Source organism: Chamaea fasciata, unplaced genomic scaffold, assembly GCF_029207755.1.
Source record: "Chamaea fasciata isolate MVZ Bird 193981 ecotype frontalis unplaced genomic scaffold, bChaFas1.0.hap1 SCAF_2, whole genome shotgun sequence".
Taxonomy (NCBI): Eukaryota; Metazoa; Chordata; class Aves; order Passeriformes; family Sylviidae; genus Chamaea; species Chamaea fasciata.
This window is the reverse complement of record NW_027094087.1, coordinates 44,412,828-44,435,701: the sequence shown is the minus strand read 5'-3', so window position 1 is coordinate 44,435,701 and position 22,874 is coordinate 44,412,828. Positions and strand designations below refer to the sequence as shown.

Below are 22,874 nucleotides of genomic sequence, written 5' to 3'. Positions count from 1 at the left end.
TTATTCTTGAGGACAACCTTTATTCCTGAGTCAAGAACAAAGAATTACTTTCTAATACTTTTTTTTTAATACTGTGGTCTTCATTGTGGAAAATCTCTAAGCTACATCTTCTTAAAAAACTCATTTTTTATTTATTAGATAAGCATTTTTCTAAATAGATTATCTAGTAGTCCTGGTTCCTTAGACAGCACATGTTAAACTTTTCTGTATCCATCTCCTAGTGAGGAAAGCATCCATTACTCAGCAGATATCCTACTGAAAACTTATTTCCTTGTTGCTATTATGTTTAATTATGTGAAGTTTTAAAGCAGCATTGCATTTTATTTTAAAAGTCTTGTCATTGAGACCAATATCATTTATGCGTGGAACCCTTGCTTAAGAAGATATGTATGTAGGTATATATATATATATATAAAGTGTTAAATGTGGGAAGTAATCACTTTTAAAGGATATTGAGTGAAGGGGTCTCATTCTGGTGCTGATGTGTTCTCATGGAGTAGCTTCCATGTAATGCATGGACAGTCCTATGAGACACTTTCAATAATTCTCAGGAGAATTAGTCCAAAAGTCTAGGACTTGTTTAACTGATTTGGTTTTGGAGATGGTAAATTGCTGGACTCTTCAAATGTTTATTCAATTTGAACCTTTCAGTTTTCCAGTAAAATGATTGTTAGAAAAGCTAATTCACTATATGTATTGCACTTCATATTACTGGAGGTAGTGTACTGAGCTTTTTAAAACTACCTGAGGAATGACCATGCAGACCACAGTGCTGCAAGTGGATTGTGAAAGCTATCCGCAGCAGTGATAGAGCCAAAGAGGCACTCTGCAAGTCTTTTAAGCAGTTTAGCTGCTACTTGTGGCTTCTAATTGATAGAAAATAGTCCAAAGTGAAACAACGTTACAAGTAGTCACATTTATTACATGTTTTGAAGCCATCTTTTTCTCAGCTCAGAGATTTGTGAAATCCTGAGAAATGAAAATTCTTTATACATTCTCATAGTGGATAAACCTATTTTCTGTTATTATTCCTTTTCATTGTAACTAATCATAATAACCAGCCTTGCTTGAGCTTGTGCTGACAAACAATATTGAACTGTTTGTTCCTGCTGTAGTTGCTGTGTAGTGGGAATGTTGGCAGCATGGTAGGTGAAATATTACAGGTTAAGGCAGGTATTGGAAATTAAACCATAATTTTCATTATCTTGGTTATAAAGGAATATGTAGTGGAAATGTTTATACTAGTGTCATCAACAAGGCTTACTGGCTGCTCTTGAAAATGCAGTGAGATTATGCTACAGTGCTTCCCAATTTGCCTTGGTAATATAGTCTTGACTGTTGAATTGCTACAAAATTGCATAATTATTTAAAATATTTGACAAAGTGAAGCTGACATTGGTGGCAATGTATCTTCATGCTGTAAAGAACCAATACAATAAGATATTATGCTTTTCAGCAGCATTACATTATGCTTAAAAAGTTCTGTCATTAAGACTAGTGTCATGTCTGTGTATGACTCTGTTGTAAGCATAATTCGAGCCACTGAGTAATTTTCATTGTCGTCCGAAGTTATCATTAGTAACTTCATTGCACAAAGACTTCACTGTAAATACTTCCTGATTGTTTAGGTTAAGTAGTTGATAACTCTATTTAGATTTTCCGTTTTTCTCACTAAAACTAGTCTGAGACATTTTTCAGTTTTTCCTTGTTCTAGGAAATTTCAGACATACAATTTCTAGTGAAGCTGGCAAACAGCCTGTCAAAGGTAAAGTTCTATAAATTTAGTACTTAGTTTTTTTCTTTCTTCTAAAGCTTTTGAATGTTCTAAAATCAAAAACTGATACTTTTGGCACGTAGTTTCATAGATCTGTTTTTAATTCCTGTCCTTTCTTCTTGCTGAGTGGGTTTAATCCTGCTCATGTTGGTTAGGGGCACTTCTGACTTCTGCACAGATTAAATGAAATCCAGCCTGTGTGTGAGTCTTTGCAGAACCAAAGGTCTTGCAGGGTCAGATAATCTGTTTTCTTTTTGTGGGTTGTTTGGATAGTTTCTGTTCTATTTTGTAGAGGCATATGTTTGGTTACTGTGTTTTAATTTAATTTTTTTATTCTGACAATGAGTTTTCAGTTCAGGTATTTTTTTTTAATTTTGGTCCAGGTTACCATTTTCACTGCCGCTTACCTGTTCTTACAATGTACATTAAGTGGTTAACATCTCAGTAATAAAACATTCTATATTTAATGTAATAATAATGTAATAATGCAATGTGTTAATTAATGTAATGACACCTAACATGTGATCTTTCATGACTTATGAAGTTGTTTTCATTTTCTATCTTCATTTGCTGACCTACTGTTTAGAAACGTGTATCTAATATATGTTGGAGTAAGTCCTTAGTGTTGATTGTAAACTCTGTCTACAAAGATTATTATAGCAAAATACACACAATATTCTTGAAACTTTTTCTTTATAGATACCAAGTTTTGGTTCTATCTACACTTGTTATTTACCAGTGAAGCTACACTGACAATACCCAAACCAGACAATAGCCTTTGTTGGAGAAAACTAGATCAATTTTCATTTTTTAATAAAATGAGCTGATTAGCTTGTATCAAGAGGAGAAAAAAAAAGAAGGGAAGGGGGTAAGGGCTTTTGTTGTACCAGTCCAACTCAGAATGGGGATTTCTGTTTAATTCACTAAAAGTGTTTCTTCTATTATCCTAACCAACACAGCCGCGTCAAAAATGTTCACACTGAGCTGCACACTGCATTGATATTATACAGGCTGCCTTTTTTTTTAGTAGTGGAATTCAAATGGCTCAATGGTATATGGTTTGTAACCTTGATCAGACTTGGAGTCTTGTCTCTTGTGCCTGTATTCTCTCAGAGCATGCAGTTGGCAATACTAACATGGCCCACTGCAACTAAATTAGGAACTTTCCAACGGGCTGCAGGTTCGATCTTGGATGCATGCAAACTGCAAATGATAAGAAAATTCTGAGAAGCAGCAGGCTGCCAGAGGTAGTATATCCTGCCCCTGCTGAGTTTTTTATGGCCATGTTTATGTCACTGGCTTCAGAGAGAATATAATTTGATTTGCCCTTGAAAAGTTGTGATCCCTGCAGCGTCGCAATTTGTGCCGAGTCTAAGTTACTGTTTTCTAAATTAGACTGACTGAAGTTGTTACTAGCACATATATGAACCTTTATATGTGCAAAGTCTTGTCTGCTGATAAACATTACTGTGTTTCAGCATTCTCTTTTCAGGGTTGTGGGAGCATTAGCCGGTTCTTAAATATTTGATACTGCTTACCTGAGGTAAAGAGGAAAACATAACTTACTGACAGCATTTTTTGGGTTTCATTCTTGTTAATACTTTCTGTTACATGATTGTAGTCTAATTGATCCTCTTTATCTTACTTCTACTACTGCTGTCTTGCACCAGCAATCTTCTTCAGTTATTCCAGATCAGAGGTGATGCAATTTGTGTCCTGGAGATCTCAAAAATACATGTTGTATTTGATCATACTGAAACTATTAAGTTAGTGCTTATAACAGCAAACAAACAATTTGTGATCATTTGTAAAATATTTTTAAGTGTCTGAAATTCTAATTTTATTTAAAACACATTTATTGAAACAATTCTATTTTGGACTGTAATAATTTTTTTATTTTACTTGAAACTGCGTTGAATGTTTCATCATATTTTGAGTGTCAGTGATTCTTAAGAGTAGCAAAGATGGGGATGGTGGCTTTGTATGTCACACTACATTGGAGTGGTGACCCCCATGTCACACACATGGGAGCGGCGACTTTGTGTGTCACAATATGAAAACTGTTATTCTGACAAACTAGGAGTAAAAAACTTTTGAGTGATTAAAACTAGAGCTCAGATTTGTTTTCCAGGTATAAATGTGTTCTCACCAAAAAAATTTATTTTGGAACTATTGCCTTACACTGTTTAAAGAAACCAGAATACAGTAAAAGATTCTCCAAACACTGGTTTTTCAGGGTGCATTCCCTTGGTTCTGTGGAAAGGCAAAATAGGATATAAACAAATCCCAGGGCTATGCAGAACTCAGTACCACAACTCATAGGATAACCTAGGGGGAGCACATATATTAAATAAAACTTAAGTTTGTCATGGCTTTAGTAAAAGCCTTCAGACTCCCAGACTTGGAAGGTGATAAAAAAGATTTTATAAGTTTTGTAATCCTACCTTTGTTTTTGGTGACACTTGGAGACATGTTCTGTGTCTCCAAAGAGATTGAGTGCTTAAATGTAGTTGGTTTAGGCAAGTTCCAATATTTTATGCATGTTTTTCTTTTCCTCAGGTAGAATTTCCAACCCAGATCAATAGAAAATTTTCAAAATAATACCTGCTACAAGCATGTTGCCTGTCTAGTGTATATTTGCTTGATTGGTAATTTCTGGCAAAAATGTGTAAACTACGTGTGCTTCCAAAACAATTCTAATCAGTTGCATGCAGGTCAAAACAGCATTTTGTTTAAATCATTTGAACTAATTTCTACAGAGCAGTGGAAGGAAGAAGTGCATAGCTCTGGGATTTTAATTGTTTTTTTTACACATCCTTAGTAACCAGGATCACACTGTGACTTAAGTTATGCTTACACTGCTTGTAGGCCACAGTTTTGCACTCACTGTATTTATGATTTTTTTAAAATAGTGTAATTTAGGAAGCTATGCATAATAAGTGCATGTGAAGGATTTTTGGCCAGATAAATATATATGTGTGGAGTTTGAATTCAGTCACCAAACAGAAAAAAATAGTGTATTTTTTATACATTAATGATGATTCCTATGAAGTTACACGTTAGTGCTTTGAATTGTGAGACGCCGATGAATCGTGTTAGAATGGGAATTTTTGCGAGGGTATCTTTGCCTGGTTTACGCTGAGGAACAAATATTGCTGTTAAGATGAGGTGTCTTGGTAAATATAGAACCTGGGATAAAATTGCATATGGATTTGTAATGCTGTATAGAATCGCCTGGAGGGGGGAATGTGGTTCTAAAATAAAACCAGAAAGGATATGTGCAGTCTAATCTATGAAACATACAAGAAGATTCTTGTATTTACTCTGTCATCAAAAGAAAAAGGTTGCCTGCTTTTGTTGGAGCAAAAATCCCAGGATAGGTTCTATTCTCCTTGGTAATATTTTGAAGTGTTTATCCTCCAATCTTTATTCTGTTAGAGATAATTGAGAATGCAGATGTACGTAGATGATTACTGGGGTGCTCACCAAGTAAAATTAAGAATGCATAAGTCTGCATAAAATTAAGCATGCATAAAATAAGTCTGCATCATAATTCTAACATGCTTTTGAAACTAAATGCAAATGTTTGTAATCCACATCAAACAAGCTGCTCAGTGATGGCTCGCAGAGCAGCTTCTCCTCAGAGAAGCCTCACAGTGGAATTCAGTTTGTGTGAACCTGACCACATGGTTACATTATTAATTCTTGAAATCTATGTAGTAAAACGATGCCATGTAAAGATAATGAAAACTACCATTGCTTTTGTGGGTTGGAGCATCTTTAAGCAAGGATTGTTTGTTTATTTCTTTGGGTTTTTAAATCTCCTGCTTTACCGCTTCCCTAAAGGAAGGGACAGCTTTCTCAAAATGTTCCCCTGTCTTTTTGCATCTTACCTTGCTGCTGGTTATTGTTCTCCAGTTGGATTCAAGATGCTCTGAACCCCTGGTGTTCCTTTCCAGCAGTGCCCAGCACTGGAGAGGCTCCTTATTCAGCTGTGATAAGCTGCAGGCAGTGCTCTTGTTGGCACATGATAGCATCCATCCCTCTGCCAGCTTTATGGTTTATTTTCCACTGTATCTTTACTGCTATATTTACTCTCTCAATAAATATTACCAAAAAAAAAGTTGTCATAGAGCATGACAAGGCAGTCAATTCAATAGGTACAATGCATTCAATACTGCCTGTTACTGAACAGGAAATGGGTAGTCATTTTTTTATTAACTGGTTCAGATGCCTGTAGTCTATGGCAATGAAAGAGACAGTTTAACATAATTTATGCATGTGCCTTCTAACTCAGGTATATCATGTGAATATATTCCAATTTTTTTTTCTTCTACTGTGTATCTAGTGGTAGACTGAAGTACTAGGATTGGTTTGGTTCTGAGTTTAAATGACTTGTAACATTGTTGCCTCCTAATTCATCTTCAATGAATGACTTTTGGGTACTAGTCTCAAAATATTCTGAAAATAGTGTGTGCTCAAAACATTTTTAAACAGCATTCCTCCATTTCTTAAGCACTGATAAATATGCATCTCCCCTGCAATTAGATTGCTAGCTCAGCCTATTCCAGTCTTTTTTCTTTTTCTTAAATATGCTTCAGGATTTCTAAAACTGGTTTTTTGTGCAGCCAATGAGGGTAACCTTAGCTACCTCTTGTTTAATTCTGTATTTCACTGTGTTATGGAAATACTGTATGTATCAGATATCCATCAGTCTAAATCAATAACTGGGATATTAAATATATCACAAACATCATTCTCAGCATTAGTGACATACATACATTGTCATGTTATGTGCCTAATATAGAATGTGCTGTAGAGGGTGTGGAATCTCTAGGACCATGATGTTATAATTAATTATACCCTTAAATATTACTTATGTATGTGCATTTGTTTTACAACTTTAAATATATGATATCCTTTTCAGCTTTTTGAACATGAAATATTTTTATCCTTAAGTTCCTGACTTTGAAAATATTTACATTTATTCCCTTCTCTTTGTGCACAGAGATTCTTTGTGCAGGTGTCTTCATTGATACTAAAACAACATGATGTCAAATGTAATCTTAGAGGTCAAGGTTAAAATTTAACTCGTTTCCATCTGATCTGTCACCTTTTCCTTGAATTCACTCTTGCTATATGACTTCAGTGATTAAATAAAATCTAACTAACATTCCTTCTAGGCCCTTTGATACATGTGGACAGATGAGGTGAGTTAAGCTGCATGGTTTTGTGCTTTTAGCGAATGTAGTAAAAAGTTGGTGCTTGAGAGTCTTTGGCTGTTTATGTTAATGGACAAGCATAAACAGATGAGAAAATAGCTTGCCTGAAAACAAAAAATAGATTGATTAGAAAGAATTGTACAAAATAGTGTTCTGTTTTTTAACAAAGAACCTCAAGAAGAAACTAGCATTTATTTACTGGTGATACTTTTTCCCCAGTAAATACAGTAGATGGTTTCAACATAGATGCTACAAAGTTTCTTTTTTATTTGGTTTCTTAGATGGAAGCTCTGTTAGCCTCTTCTTTTTCCAAGAAACTTTGAGCTTATTGATAATTACCCTTAAAAAAAAAAAAAGTGCTCTGTTCTACAAGCAGTAGCAACTGTTCTCCCATTGCTGCTGTTTTGCACTGTTTTCCAAATGCCTTTGCTGGGTTAGCATGTGAGCTCTGTATTACCCTTACTTTTGTGTAATATTGTGGCTGATTGAGTATGGTTATTCCTGGCAAGTGGCTCAGCGTTTTGGAAACATAATCTAGCCAGAAAGAAAAAATTACTCAGAATCTAGTTTAAGTAATCATCCAAGATAAATGACAGATGAAACTATGTGAAATGCTCATTCAGAACATGTGTAGTAGGCTATAGCTCCTTGCTGCTACTCACTGAGCTTTTTATTACACATACAGCTGAAAGACAAGAGAAGAGAGTGTTGTCAGCTTTAAACACCAGACGTCATTTCAAGTAGTTCCTCAAGGTTTGTGTCCCCTTTAGGGTGGGAGGAATTTCAGGAATGACTGTCTCGCACTCATGTAGTCTATAAAAAGCACTTACAGCAGATGTAGCTAATAAATATTATTGGTACTGATACCTTCCCTGCTCCATTGCCAAATCATCAGAGAAACTCCCTCATCTGCCTCCGAAAACTGCACAAACTCTAGCACAAATGCAAAGGTTACATGAAATTAAGAAAATCAGTGTTTCCGAATACTTTTTTTCTTTACTTTCTTTTAAAAGTAGGCATTTTCTTTGATAGTGCCTTTTATTGGTGATACTGCCATATTACAATAATCTATTAACAAATAATGCTGTAATATTAAAACCACATATACCAAGCTGCATATAAAGCTATGTATATATATATATGTAATGTAAATTTATGCTTTATATATATTAGTAAGTATATGTATGCATATGTATAAAATATACTTAAAATATAGACTGCGTGAATACAATAATAAAAAATAAATATAAGAATGTGCTAATAGCGAAATTATGGGATTCGTTTCGAAAGTTTCTGGTCTAAATGGCCAGGTATGCTCAGAATTTAAAGGACGAAATCTGCCTAAAGTTCTACCGAAAACTTCTTCTGGTGGCCCTGTAAGAGGCAGATGTCTGTGTGCTTCCAGGTCAGGCTGGGCTTTGAACTTCACTGCATGGGCTTGCTGATGTGAGAGATCTTGCCAAGGAGAAAAGCACAAAGTTCTGTCATGCTGTATTGCTCACTGTGGTGAAATGGACTTTCTAATTTTATTTTATGATCTCACAAATTTGCCAAAATGAACTTTATTTTTCAATAGAGAAAAATCTTAATGGTTACATATTGACCACATCATCTGGCAGTCTGCTTCTCCTTTTATAAAACTTCAAAAATTAGAAGATAACCAACCTTAATAGTGTAGCTGACAGAATAATTGGAGATATAGTGCAGCTTCTGTACCAGTTCTCTCCAGGCTTGTTTTTGAAGCAACTGTGGACTTGCTTAGTAATTTGGTGTTTTTATTGGCAATGCAAAATCAAAATTATACTTGGCATGGAGACAAAGAAAATGCTTTTTACTTTATACCCTTGTATTGTTTCAGTGCATAGAGACAGTGGTCTCAGTAGCCTAGGATTGTCACAATGAAATGTTTTCCCTTGCTCATTACACTCTAATGACTCCCCTCAGGTTCTTACTTGGAAATGCAGTAAAGCTGATGGATAAAACATCTGGCACCTTTTTTACTGAAGAATACCCTTGATGGTCTTAGGCATCAGGGTATACAGTAGAATCACTGCTGTGGTTGGGAATAAGTAAACAATTATAGACTTCTGCTGAAGATGCAATACAGCAGGAATAAACATTGTAATCTCCAAAAGATGAAAAGCACAATACGCAACGCGCATCAGTTTAAAACCAACATTTCCCAGATCAATTTAGATTATTTTATATAATGCAGAGCATTAATTTTGAATCTGTACTGCTCAGTATAGAACAAATGGGGAGAACTGATGGTTGGTTTAGTTGTTCACATTACAGTATCACAGAATAAGATCAGTTGAAAGGGACCCTGAGGGGATCATCAGATCCAGCTCCTGGCCCTGCACAGGACCATCCCCAGGAGTGACACCATGTGCCTGAAAGTACCATCCAAACAGTTCTTGAACTCATTCAGGCTTAGTGCTGTGGTTCTTAGATGTTTTTCATGAGATCCATCTTCACTTAAGAGAAGCTTTTCTACTTTTTGTTGTGGTTTAACCCTGGTTGGCAACTACACATCTCAGAGCCTCTCATTCCCTTTCTCCTTGGGGTAGAGAATCAGAAGAATAAAGAGGAGAAATCTTGTAGGTGAGAATACAGTCGATGTAACAGGTAAAGCAAAAGCTGCACACGCAAGCAAAGCAAAATGGGATGTTTTTCACCACAGCTCTGCAATGTGTAGATGCTTTTTCTGCACTTTGACTTGTTTTGTCTGCCATTATTTTCTTCTAACCTTCCACCAGACTAGCTGCAGTGCATGCTGCTATTTTTTCTTTACTTAAGTGAGAATTTTTTAAGCTGTGTGAACTCTTTTTATTTGAATTAGATGTAGCCAGACATTTCCATATGGAGACTTCTCAACAGAATCTTGAAACATGTTGGGATTAATTTGTAATAGTGAAACATGCTTTATTTTGTCATATACAATTAAAATGTGTATTGTAATTTGTCATTCCAATTAAATTAATTTCTGGATTATATCAGTGCTGGAGTTTGTTTTTATAGCTTGATTGTTATTGTATGTATGTTACTGTTGAAGTATTTCTCATTCTGGGAAAAAACCCAATTGTTAATTTTTTCACAGAGAGCTGTAGTTAAGCACTTCTGTGAAGAAATTTGTGCTTGTCTTTTTGAGCTCTTTCTGGTACTCTTTGAAAAAGAGTACTAAAGATCTAAAAAGTCATAAGTAGCAGCATTTAGACTGTGACCTATGGAAAGGACTCAACATGGAAAACAAAAATGGCAAAAACTAAAGCAAGTCTGTTTCTGGATTTTAAAAAAAAATCCATTAAAACTTTAGATTTTAATTTAGCTGGAGAACAGTCATGAATGATAAACAGTGTAAAGGGTATAAAATTACTTTTCCTAGAACACCGTGTTTTTTCTGAATATACCAATTGTATGTAATGTTCCTGCTTAATCTTCCAGAAAAATACATTGGGAAATTGCTGACATACTTTCTTCCCAACTCCTGTTAAATTTGGGAAACTGGCAGTGTCATATTGCCAAATGGTGTTGCATTGCTATTCTTTAATTTTAAGATTTGTGTTCTTGTTTTTCTTCAGCCTCAAAAATGAAAAAAAATAAAGAAAAATCGAAATATTTAGGTGCAGCAGAAGTGTTGGATGTGTTAATTGAGCAGATTTTGTACGGCAATAAATACTGGACAGCCCTGTGAAAAATAGTGCACTTGCACTGATAATACACCATTTGTTTACTGGATGTTCTTCATGGGTGCCTCACTTTATAATCTGCAGTGCCGAGACCCTCGGCAGTACTGCTTCTTGAAAAGACAGCAACGCAATCGAGATGCATTGTCAGAAATCATGGAATCATAGTCAGATTCCTCGATGTAAAACTTTTAAAGGACTGTATGGTGTTCCAGTACAGGTGGATTTTTTTCTTGCAGTCTACACTCATTCTCCCTGGCAGTGGTAGGAGGTACCACTTCCAGTATTGTAGAATACCGGTACTGACAGCAAACAAGGAGTGATTATCCTGGGAGACATGGCTGAGTCCTTTGTGGGTAGGATTCGTGAGACTGTAGTTGTGGGAGTAATGGGGCATCTTTATTCCTTCATCATTCCCTCTAGCCTGTGGGTAAGGTCACTCTCCCTCCATAACTTTCAGGAGCAGCAGACTCCATGTGAGGGGCTGCTCTGTCAGTAGCAAGCAGGACCACTTCCATTGCTGAAGCAAATGGACTGATCTGGGCTCAGTTTAGAATGCAGAGTTAGAAGGTGATGAGTAATGGAAAGCAGACACAGTGGCTCTGGGCCAGGCTGTTGTGGGGATTAAATTCTGGATGTGGTATTAATAGGATGGAATGAGACCCTTCCATACAATTCAGTAGGGCGTGTGTGACTGCGTATCGCCTCAATGAATTCGTGTTACGTACATCTGGTTCTGGCCATCGGAAATGCCCAGCTGATCTGACAAGACCACTGTAAGTGGATTTAAAAGCTGCTTGCAGTTCTTCAAAGTGTATAAAACCATGCATACCATGTTCCTTGCCATTCTGGAGGTCACGACGGGGCTGTTATCCTTTCGCATCAGACCTGGGGATTGTAAGTTTCCCATCATTGCGTGCTCGTGGGATGTTTCTGGCCCACTGAGTGTGTCCCTGTGAGTGCGTTTGGTGAAACAAAGTTCATGGACCCAACATCCTTTATTTGAGCAGGTTCTGTAACTGGGAAGATTGCACAAGCTTTTGATGACCACACCAAGCTGTAGAACATGTCTCTTCTGTTGGTAAACTCTGAATAGACAGATGATGAGTTACAGATGGTGATCAGGTTATGTTGACATAGCCGTGAGACAGTAAAAAATGCACTTTTAATTGTGTACAGTGTATTGGTCATTCAGGCCAGAATTTGCAAAGAGCAGAGACCATTAACAATTTTCATAAGAATTTGAAAGTAACATGCTAGCAACACTACTCATAGCATGCCTATGCATCAGTTGAATAATTTTTTATATTGAGGTATTTTGCTGAATGTGTAAAACTTCTCCTATAGACAGTTCATAAAAGCAGTTCTGCTTTTCCAGTAAAAATTTCTTTTATTCCTTTATAATATTGGTCCTGCAATATTCATATTTAATATAATACTTTTATAATAGAGGAAGGAGGGAATGAGAAAGTGGATCTTTTCTCTAGGGGCTTCTCTACTGTATTTTTGGAACTGATGTATGCATAAGGCACTGAGGAAAGCACCCTGTGTTGTTACAGTTGCCTCAAAAATATTATTTTATTCAATAAATATATAAAATAGTATAATTCTGTTATTCATAAAATAGGTATCCATGAAATGTCTGACATTAAAAGAAATGATAATGCTGTTATATATATTCATAAGCAATTTGCGTACCACAGCAATGGTAAAACAGTGCTTTGACGAGAGAGTAAGTGGAACTTCATGGTAGGGTGATTTAGTTGTCATAAGTGTTCAGAAATCATAAATCAAGCCTTAAAATTGAACTGGATGAAAATGTAATGTTTTTATTTAAGGTCATGTGGATTCTTTTTATTGGTTTTGAACCTCCAGGCTTGAAACTTCTGAATTGTAAGGGCTAGAAGCGTTTAAATGAAAAAATTAAATACTTTCTCAGCATTGTGAACAATTATGTGATTTTCACAGAATTGTAGAACATTAAGGGTTAGAAGGGACCTTAAAGATCATCTAGTCCCAGTCTCCTTGCCATGGGCGGCGACACTTCCCCCTAGACCAGGCTGCTTCAGGCCTTATCCAGCCTGGCCTTGAATGCTTCCAGGGTTGGGGCATCCGCAGCTTCTCTGGGCTGTTCTGAGTTCCAGTATCTCACCATTCTCGCAGAAAAGAATTTCTAACTAGTATCCAGCCTAAATTTCCTCTCTGTCTGTGCCCATTACTCCTTGTCGTATCACTGCAGTTCCTGAGAAGGAATCCCTCTCCAGCTTCCCTGTAGGCCCCCTTCAGACACTGGAAGGTTGCTACAAGGTCTCCCCACAACCTTCTCTTCTGCGGGCTCAGCAGCCCCAACCTCCTCAGCCTGTCTTTGTAGGGCAGGTGCTCCACTCTCCAGTCAACTACATGGCCTCCTCTGGACTTCATCAAGTCCATGTCCTTGTGTTGGGAGCACCATTACTGTGCTGGTCTCACCAGAGCAGTGCAGAGGGTCAGACTCCCCTCCCTCATCGTTCTGGCCGTGCTGCTTTGGATGCAGGATGCAGTTGGCTCCTTGGGATGCAAATGCACACCGACAGCTCATGTTGAGTTTTTCATCAACCATACCTCAAGTCCTTCTCTGCAGGGCTGTTTTTAATGATGCCCTTTAATACTTCATTGATATCAAATGCTTTGCTGGTATTTGTGATGAAACTAAATGGAAGAATTGATGTGTAAATACACTTTACTTTAGAATTTTGACTTAAGAGTCAAGTGTAGGAAGAGCCTTGATGAATTCTTTGGTGGCATTTGTTACATCTCAAGGGGAGAAACTTCACTGAAGTGCCAAGGTACACTACTTAATTGTGAAAAACAAGCCTGTAGTAATGGAAGAAAGGCTATGAAATTGACAACTGCTGTAATCTTGTGGAATTCCTAGTCGGCTATCCATTTAATATCTGACTCCTTTCCTAATAGGATGGGTTTGCTTCAAATTACATATTTTCATGCTTTGTTGAGGGCTGGTGACCTTCAGAGAGAAAGGGGGAGAGAATCACTTTCCATGCAGAAGCAGCTTGAGAAGATCTTAAGTTTGGGGGAAAAAAAAAAAGTGAGAGGGAATTTTTGTTACGTGGAAATAGTTTAGTAATATAAACTTAGATTGTCTTTTTGTTGGTTGTTTTTATAGTGTCTTGTGTGGTGAGATAATTGTTAATAACAGGATTCTCATGTACTGCAGCAAAACAGCTTATGATATATAAACATGATATATAAACTTATGATATATAAACAGCTATATAAGCTTATGATACCTGAGCTATGAATCTATGAATTGAGATTTTGCTCTGGGAATAAAAGCTCCCCTCGTTTTTTGTTTTCTGGGGGTTTTTTGTTTGTTGGTTTGGGGTTTTTTGGGTTTTTCTGTGGTGTGGGAGGGTAGTGTTGCGATTCGGTTTTTTTCTAATTCTTCTCGTTATTAGCCTAGGAATGAAGCGCTGTGTTCATACTGCCAGGCTTGGTGTGGAGTTTTAGTTGCCTTGTTAAAAGCAACAAGGTTGCACCTCAGCATAATAACTGTGCTAGTAAGTCCTGGACATCTGCATTTTGGTACAGAAAGCCTCAGACTCTTCTGTAGTAGTAAGTTTGCTGCAGAATGGGCAGAAGGTTTTTTTCTCAATTAGTTTTTTCCCATTGAATACAGAACAGGTGGTTGTAGTCTGCAAAGTAGGAGTATATTCGTTTTGACACTATTAGGAAGATTTCTACTGCATACAACAGGAATCAAGAGGAGAAGTAATTTTTCAAAATAAGGAGAGTCTGAAAGTTGGGATATGAACTATTTAGTCTCAAATCCATGATCTGGATACAGCAAAACACAAAATTCAGTCTGCGTCTTTCAGATCAGATAAGCACTTTATCAACCAATTTACTGTGTGTGCTGATTCATTAGGGGAAAAAAAAAAAAAAAGCACTTTCTGGAGAGTCGTCTTTTTTTCCCCCCATGTAAAAATGTTTAGGTTCTTGAGGTACTGTTAGTCTGGGATAGAAATACTATTCTTTGGGGGCCAGAGTAAAAGAGAGACACAGAATTTCAAAGGTACACTATTTCTCAACCAGATTTGGGTACAACTGAGTACAGCAAATACCCACAACTGAAGAAAAAGCAGAGCAGTTTTGAAAGGAAATGCATCATTATCTTTTCACTATCCTCTGTTTACTTAGAACTTCTTGAGAAGGACTATTTTTTTTTTCTGAGTCAGTCAAAATAATTACTTTTAAGTCAAAAAGAATTGTTTTTAGGGATATTTAGAGGATATGCAGATAACTTGGTATTTAAAGTACAGACAATTCAGTGTAACTAATGTAAACATCTGTGTGAACTGAATTGTTGGTTTAATTTGCTGTTTTTAAAACAGACTAGCATTGGGAAGATAGCACAATAATTTACCAAATGAAAAACTGGGTTTAAAATTCTCCTTGATGGTATAGCCTGAAGTATGCATCTTAGTTGTGTTAAGGATACTAAAGTTAAAAATAAAGAGGAGGAGGAAAGGCATATCTCTGGTGTCAGAGAGGCATGTGGTAAGCTGTTGTATAAAGGGAAGGTAATGGATCTGCCTGGATTCCAGCCGGTGGTGCCGGACACGGGCATTCTGCTGAGGTACATTCCAGGGCATTAAGAGCAGTCCCTGAGTGTGCTGAGCCCTCTGCCTAATTCATCTTCCCTGTGGTCCACTCTGCCAGGGACCAGGCTCTCAGTAGAGGTCATTTCATTACCAGTGCAACTTGTTGGTAGTTACTTTTTCAGTTCAGGGCAGTGTTTGTATTCCAAAGGCTTGGTCATGGGTGGGGAGCTCCATTTGAATCTCCTGTGCAGGCACCATCTTTCATCTTCCTGTTACTTTGAATGGGGTATTGGGTCTTGTCTCTGCTCTCAGTTTCTGGTTGTAAGCAAGTTATCTTAAGAAGATGGCTTTTTAATCAATATTTTATAAGCACTACTGGGATTAGTTGCAAAATTAAGTGGTGGTGGGATTGCCTTTTAACCTTTCTGTCATGTTAACAACTTACTCTGATACTGAAAGCTGTTGGCTACTTTATAGTGACACTAGGGGGGAAACTGTATGATGCGTTTTCCTGAACACAAAGGGGAAGAACCGAAGGAAAAAGGCATTATCCGTGAGTGCAAGGCACCTGTATATTTCAACAAGTAATGATGCACCGCAGTAAAACTCACACCCTAATGGTGTCCATGATGGGAGTTTACATCCTCCAGCCTTTGAGACTTATCATTCCCGTTTTCTCCACCAACCTAGTTTTCTACCCTTTCCACCTTTTCTTGGCCAGTTAAAAGCAAGATGAATTAACCATAAAACTTTGTGTTATGTGTCCTGAAGTATAAACTTTAAAGACACTCAGAAATGTTTGCAGGGTTGGCCTCCTTCTCCTTCCTGTGATCGGATCTCTCGATGGCAGGCATACACCATGTTGTGAAGTTAGTTCCTTCTAGGTTGTCTTTGGGGATTATTTGGCCATTTGTTTAATGGAGTGACCAGAGAGAGTCTGAAAGTATAGGCTGTAGCTTTGTGTGTTTGGTTGTGTGCAACCTCTTTATAAAAAAGGTATGTTATGAAAGCCTCTAACAAAATATAAATATTTATAATGTTACAGCTTTTCATTTCAACTTTTCATGCTACCAGGTATGATTACTTTTCACTGTTACTGAAAAGTTCTTTTGTAACCAAGACCTTTCTGATATTTTGTGTCAAGCTGAGTTGACATTATCTAAGGATATCATTATGCCTAAGGTAACTGTGACCTTCACATTATTGAGGTACCATGCCTTGAAAATATAAAATGACCTGCATTTCCAGCATGAGTATTTATATTCACTTTTTAAAAGCTTAGTGACCAAAATCTATTTTAAAAATAGCTTGTTTTTCTGATGTGTTGATAGCAATTAATCCTTATTCAAAGATGTACTCTAATAAGTTAAGCTTGTTAAATTAAACTGATCTGCCTTTCACCTCTCCTGCCTTCTTAGAAAATCTTCCTACTTTGAGTGCTACATAATATTGTTTATAATTGTAGACGCAATGAACTAGAAATACTGGACAGTGGAAAGAATAAAGGAAGGGGTGACACTTTCCTTCTCTAGCACTGGGAACGTAGTCCTCTGATGTCTGTCCTCCGCTCCCACAGCCTTTCTTAAACAGAAGCCAAGGTCCAAAAAACTTGTGTTTAATTTGATGCTGTCATTTAACATTCTCTGTGGTTCTGGAACAACGCTATTTATGTGTGGGACCTAAATAGTCATTCACAGCTGCTGCCAGCTTACACCCTGGTGATCTTTATAGCTCCTCATCCTCACACTGGAAAGACTTCTTTTAGATATAATATTTGAAGAACAGTATGTTTCTTGGTTAGAGCCCTTTTCCAGCCCTGTTCATGTTTCACACATTTAGGAGAACTGATATTAAGATAGTCTGTGTTAAATATGGGGAGCCATAAGCACTAGAGAAGACAAAGAGTCTTTCAGAACAACTAGATGTAACTGAGCAGCAGTAGTGCGAAATGGTATCAGATAGGCCTTAAAATAGTCTGTTGTGCCAACAGTCGAAAAAGAGGCATTTTTTTTAAATTGTAAATTGTTGAACTACTTCATCTAAGCTGTGTATCTGTCCTTATTTAGTAAACTTTACCAAGCTTTCCCAAGCATTTAGTGTGTTGGGTGTTTAAAAAGAAATTAATATGAAGCTGAACCAAAGGCAGTAGTGTTTACATTAAACGAATATTGTAACACTGAGAAATAGGTTATCATCTGTTTCTCAACTGTGTTATCTGTTCACTCATAATCCTATCAAAATAAAGATAAGAAAATAAATATCCACATATTATGTTGATGCTCTCATGTAGAGTAGCATGGGAATCTGGCCCACTGGTACTTCTGACCCACTGTTGGACAACCCTCTCAGGCACATGGTGTGACTCCTGGTGATGGTGCTGTGCAGGGCCAGGAGCTGGGTATGATGATTCATGTGGGTCCTTTCCATTTCAGCTTATTCTGTGATTCTGTCTTCCCAGGTAAGAATTTTCTAATTCTTCCTTCCAGTTTGCTTTTATGTCGTCTTCCTCTTGCTTCTAAAGAGCATTCTCAGCCACCTTATTCCCACTTTGAACTTCCAGTCTCTCTTGGTGCATTTTGAATTAGACAAGCATCTGTTTGAGGAAGAATGGAGAGTTGTATCCTATTTTGAAACTAAAAAATATCTATGAAAAATCAGTTAAAAACAATGGAATTGTTTTCTTTCTGCAGTAAGTAGTTTAGCTTAAAGAGCCAATGTATATACTTCAAATATATTTCAACAAGGTGTCCATGCACCACTAAGTAAAGCAATCAGCATTTTAAAAGTTCTTGCACCTAACTTGTACAGATACTGCTGTACCAACCAGAATTATGTAGCATTATGTGATTTACATAGTAAAATAAATATACAGATCCCTGAACTGCAAACTTCTTTTATGTTGTAACAAATAATGAGCACATATGTCTCAGTAGATAGGTTCAAAATGTTAAATATAAGTAATGAAAAGACACACGATATAATTTGGAAAGGAATGTTATTTTTTAAGGATTATTTTCTGTTGACACTGAAAGTAATTACATACATTCTGTTTAGTTGCCTTCTGTAATTCATTAGGGCTTTTAAGCTAGTGTGTTAAAGATAGCTTGGACTTCACTCAGTAGAAGCTTTAATGACTAGCTTGAAGCCATTTTCTTTCAAGGAATTAATATTTAGACATAACATTAACCATGAGGGTAATTACCAGGTTTAGAATAATTAATTAATAAAATTTCAAGGGCTGTAAATTGCATTGCCTTATATCAACTATTAAAGGTCTCTTTAAAGGTTTTCTCTTATTAAAATGCTAAATTGATTCTATTTCATGAACAGGATATGGAAAAAAAGTTCTCTAATTTCTTTGTATGCTCCATTAGACTTGACACTTCATTGAAATCAATCTTGTATTAACTAAGCAGATACTCTAGACACTCAAAAAATCTCATACGGTATTGCCTATTTTAAAACCTCTGAATTTTTTTTTTATTATATTTGCTTTCTTTTACAAGAAATAAATCCTTTATAGCATGTATTGGTGGAGAGAAGAGGAAGGAGAGAGTGATAGGCTTTTGGATGGGCTTTTGAATTCAGTTTTGTGCCAAAACCAGTTCCTCAAGGGTGGAAAAAAGCTCTTTAACTGAGACACAATATATTTCATGATTGCATCTTGGTTGGCACACTTCATTGATGTTTGAATTGAACTGGGTCAATAACATTGGTATCTGAGAAAAAACTAGAAGCACAACACATGTTATGAGAAGGCACATTGTACCAAACTTGTTTGGTATTCCTCCAAATTCATCATTATTTTTAGGAAGTTCCTTTCAGGTCTTTCGAATCATTATTAGAAATGGACATTGTTAGCTGTTTTGGGAGTGGCGTTCCAAAGCTTCTGATCTCTGGTGTTAAATATTTTGAAGTGGAAAAAATAATAGCTTAGAAAAACTTGATTGAAGATTTCTTGAAGAAAAATGGATTTAATATGTTATTGCTAAGTTGACATGTGACCTATAAAGTTAAGAGATATCAAATAGCAACACTACAGTGAAAGAGCTAGGCAATGTTTTATTTAAATAACGCTTTCTAACGCTATCATACATACAGATTGTAATCAAAATGACTATTTTATCTAAAACCCAGGTAGAAACCATAAGAATCTGTATTTAATCAGTAAATTGCTCTGGTTGTTGCTCAGCCCAGCTAATTGCCTTCCTTTCTGTACTTTCTTCTAATCAAAGAGGAAACAAAACTATGACCCAGTAATGGCCAACATTGAGTAGTAGGAGCTGTCACACAGTGGTGTTTCATCAGAGAAGCGAGTTTTGTGCTCTGTCTGAATGAGATGCTTTGGTTATGAGGCATGAATATTTTGGGTATGGCAGAGTCTTGAGTGTTTGTTTGGGATGCCTCTTTCCCAGCCCTAAAGATATACTGATCATTTGTAGTTACTTCATTTGTAGAATATTTTTAGTTTCTATGTATAAATGTATTAAATGACAAGGGATTTTTTAAAAATCTTTTATATATAGTCTTGCTTCTAAAAAAATGGGTGAGTTTTTAGTATATCATGTGTGTTTTTACTTCAGGAATAAGCTTAAACTTCTTACTTTTGTTGAATTACTGTGTCCATATGCGTCCGTACTTGATGCCTGCGTCTTAAAAAGGATAAGACTTGATGATGAGTAGCATTTTATTAGCTTTGTTATGTGACATGATGGCATGTAGCAGTTGTGAGAGAAGATACTGTTCTCTGACATGCTAATCCTATGTTATGCTGGGCCATTCACAGACCATTCACATAGTCTTCATTACTTACCATTAATCTTCAGTGTCAGATCTTCTGCCTGTGATCATTCTTTACTTTAAATCCATATTTAAATATATAGAATGTGGAATCTGTGAGTAATGTGATGCCCAGGAAGGATTAACACAGCAGTCTTGGTTCTTCTTGATCTGGATTTTCATCTTAGTAATTGATTCATTTTTTAGACCAGACTGTCAAATTCTGTTTCCTAGTTTTTCACATGAATTCACTAATAATTGCAGGCTTTCCTCACATCACCTCTAAAATTATGCATCAAAGCATAGGGTTCTTATCAGGTTTGTGTGTATTTAAAAATCCCCAGACCTGTTATTTTTACAATCACTTGTTCTGCTTCACTCTCCTAGCAACACTCAGTGAATTAACTGGAATCTGTGAAGTGCTTTGTAATAAATATCTGCTCTTACTGTGTTAGAAGACAGGGAACTATTTTCTTTGTAATAATTCATTTATTAAAAGATTGTTTTTGTTGTAGCTCGTTCCTCTTTCAGTACCTTTCAGTAACTGTGTAGATTTTCTTTTTCTTTTCTTTTCTTTCTTTTTTCTTTCTTTTCTTTCTTTTTTCTTAAGCTTTTGATAGCTTACGTCATTTAAATGAAGATTAATATTTAGGTGCTTTTATTTTAACTATGAGTAAAATTGCAGTGCTTTTAACTGGTCTGTCAGAAAGCTGGCCAAAATTGGTTTAGCATATCATTCCAGAAAACAAGCAGAAGCATTGATGCTGTCGTGGTATGTTGTGCTGTGTGTGCTTGGGGGTCAGCAAGATCTTTCTTATGATGGGCATAGAAAATTAAAGGGGGCTTCTACTTGTGTTCTGGAACTTGAGTGGAGGATGAGTTAGTGTTTGTGTGGTGTGTCAGTTGGGTTTCTTCTACTGGATTTTTTTAATGTAGTGGCTTTTTCTTCGTTTTTCTCTTAGGAAGCAGTTCCAGTCATTCAAATTTTTCTTATTGACAAGAAAGACCTGCATTTGATAAGTAACTATAAAAGTTAGGTGTGGAGATTTCAGGGGACTTAAACAAATTGCTTGTTACTAAATGCATATTTATTTTACTAGTAACATTGTTAGGTATTTATAAATTTTGCTGATGTAATATTATACACAGATAGTTAAAAAATATAAAGATTTCCTGTTGTATAAATGCAGGAACATTTATTGGTATGGTAGCAATGGTAAGTACTATTGATTAGTAAGTTTAAACAGTGCTGTGGAGCAGACCGAAAAGGAAGTGGTATGGACAGTAAAATAATAGCAGACTTAAAGTCTGTAATTCTTTCATGGATTAGATACGTGATATTTTGCTGGCATTGAGTTCAAAAACCTGTTCCTTTACTATTTGTAATTTGACTTGAGTCGTGCATAGACTTGCTGACAACTATTTGCTAGAAGTCTGACTTTGCAAGAGACTGGTACCTTGCTGTGTAGCAATAGAGATGTTGACATACCAGCTGCAAGAACTGTTTTTCAGATGTATTAATATATAAGCAGTAGAAAATGTGAAAGACTTGCCTTTGAGCAGAAGTGTACAAATACACTTAATTTCTTGCAGTTACTTGGCTGCCTCATGATGCTGTTTCATTAGAATTGTAATTTTTTTCTTGTATATCTTTATTAAATATCAGTATTCAAATTATGTTTTTTAGGTTATCTGTATTAGAAGATGGTCCTGCCTAACAGTCCCCTGTGTTTAAAGCCTGTTGTGCATTAAACTTTGTTGTTAGTATCTTGAAAAGAAACATTCTTCATTTTTTTCATTCATGGAGATCTTCTTCCACATAAAAAACAATAGGTAAAACAAAGGGAGATGGCCTCAAGTTGCACCAAGAGAAGTCAGGTTTTATATTAGGAAAAATTTATTCACTGAAAGTTTGGTGAAGAATTGTAGAGGCTGTCCAGGAAAGTAGTGAATTCACTGTCCCTGGAAGTGTTAAAAAAACAAGTAGAAGTGGCACTTCATGATATGGTTGGTTTAGTGGACATGGTGGTATTTGGTCAAAGGTTGGAGTTGATGATCTTGGAGGTTTTTTCCAATCAGTGATTCTATGATTCTATTCTATGATGAATAGAATTAATTAATTCCATTAATTCAATAAAATTAATTAATTAATTATATCATATTATTAATTCAAAAGGTATAATTAATTTTTCTATGTGCTTTCTTTTTAATTGATATGGAATTTTATCCTTCAGTCATTTATTCCTTTTGATCAGGTTTATTTTTGGTTATGCCACATAATTTTGTGTAGTGAGCCTTTTGACTTTTTTTTTTTTTCCCCCCCTGGCTTTCTAGACCTTCTAGACCTTAGGTGAGCTGAATCACGCTGGCTCTAGGAGCTCTGCTGGCAAAATCTCTCATATGAAAAAAAGCTTTATTTTCACTCTGGCTTGTAATTGTTTTAACAAGTTAATTCTGTTAGGATCTTCCCTTTTGTGTTAGCACAGTTTGTTTGGGAAGTTTCTTACCTTTTGTTGGGTAGCTTGTCGAAACTTCTTGAAAATTCAGATATGTCCTGATACCAAAATCACACGCAGCTGCTTATCAATTCTTCAGCTGATGCTAGTAGTAATGACTTCCCACTACAAAAGCTGCTGGGTTTTCCCATGATTTATCCATATAAAGCTTAGTCTTGCTGGTTTGGCTACAGTTTAAATTGTTTTCTTTGGTTCAGGCCTCACTTATCTGTACCAAACTTCCCTGTCTGCTCCCAGAGAGCTATTTTTTTATTTAAATGGTACACTATTTGAGTATCATTGCAATCTTGTAGAGC

The 22,874-nt window shown here is 36.2% G+C and overlaps 1 protein-coding gene across 1 annotated transcript in view; it reads left to right on the top strand.

Moving 5' to 3' along the window:
- Nucleotides 1-22,874, top strand: part of MICU2 (mitochondrial calcium uptake 2) — a 136,459-nt gene that overhangs the window by 1,206 nt on the left and 112,379 nt on the right. The window lies entirely within an intron of this gene.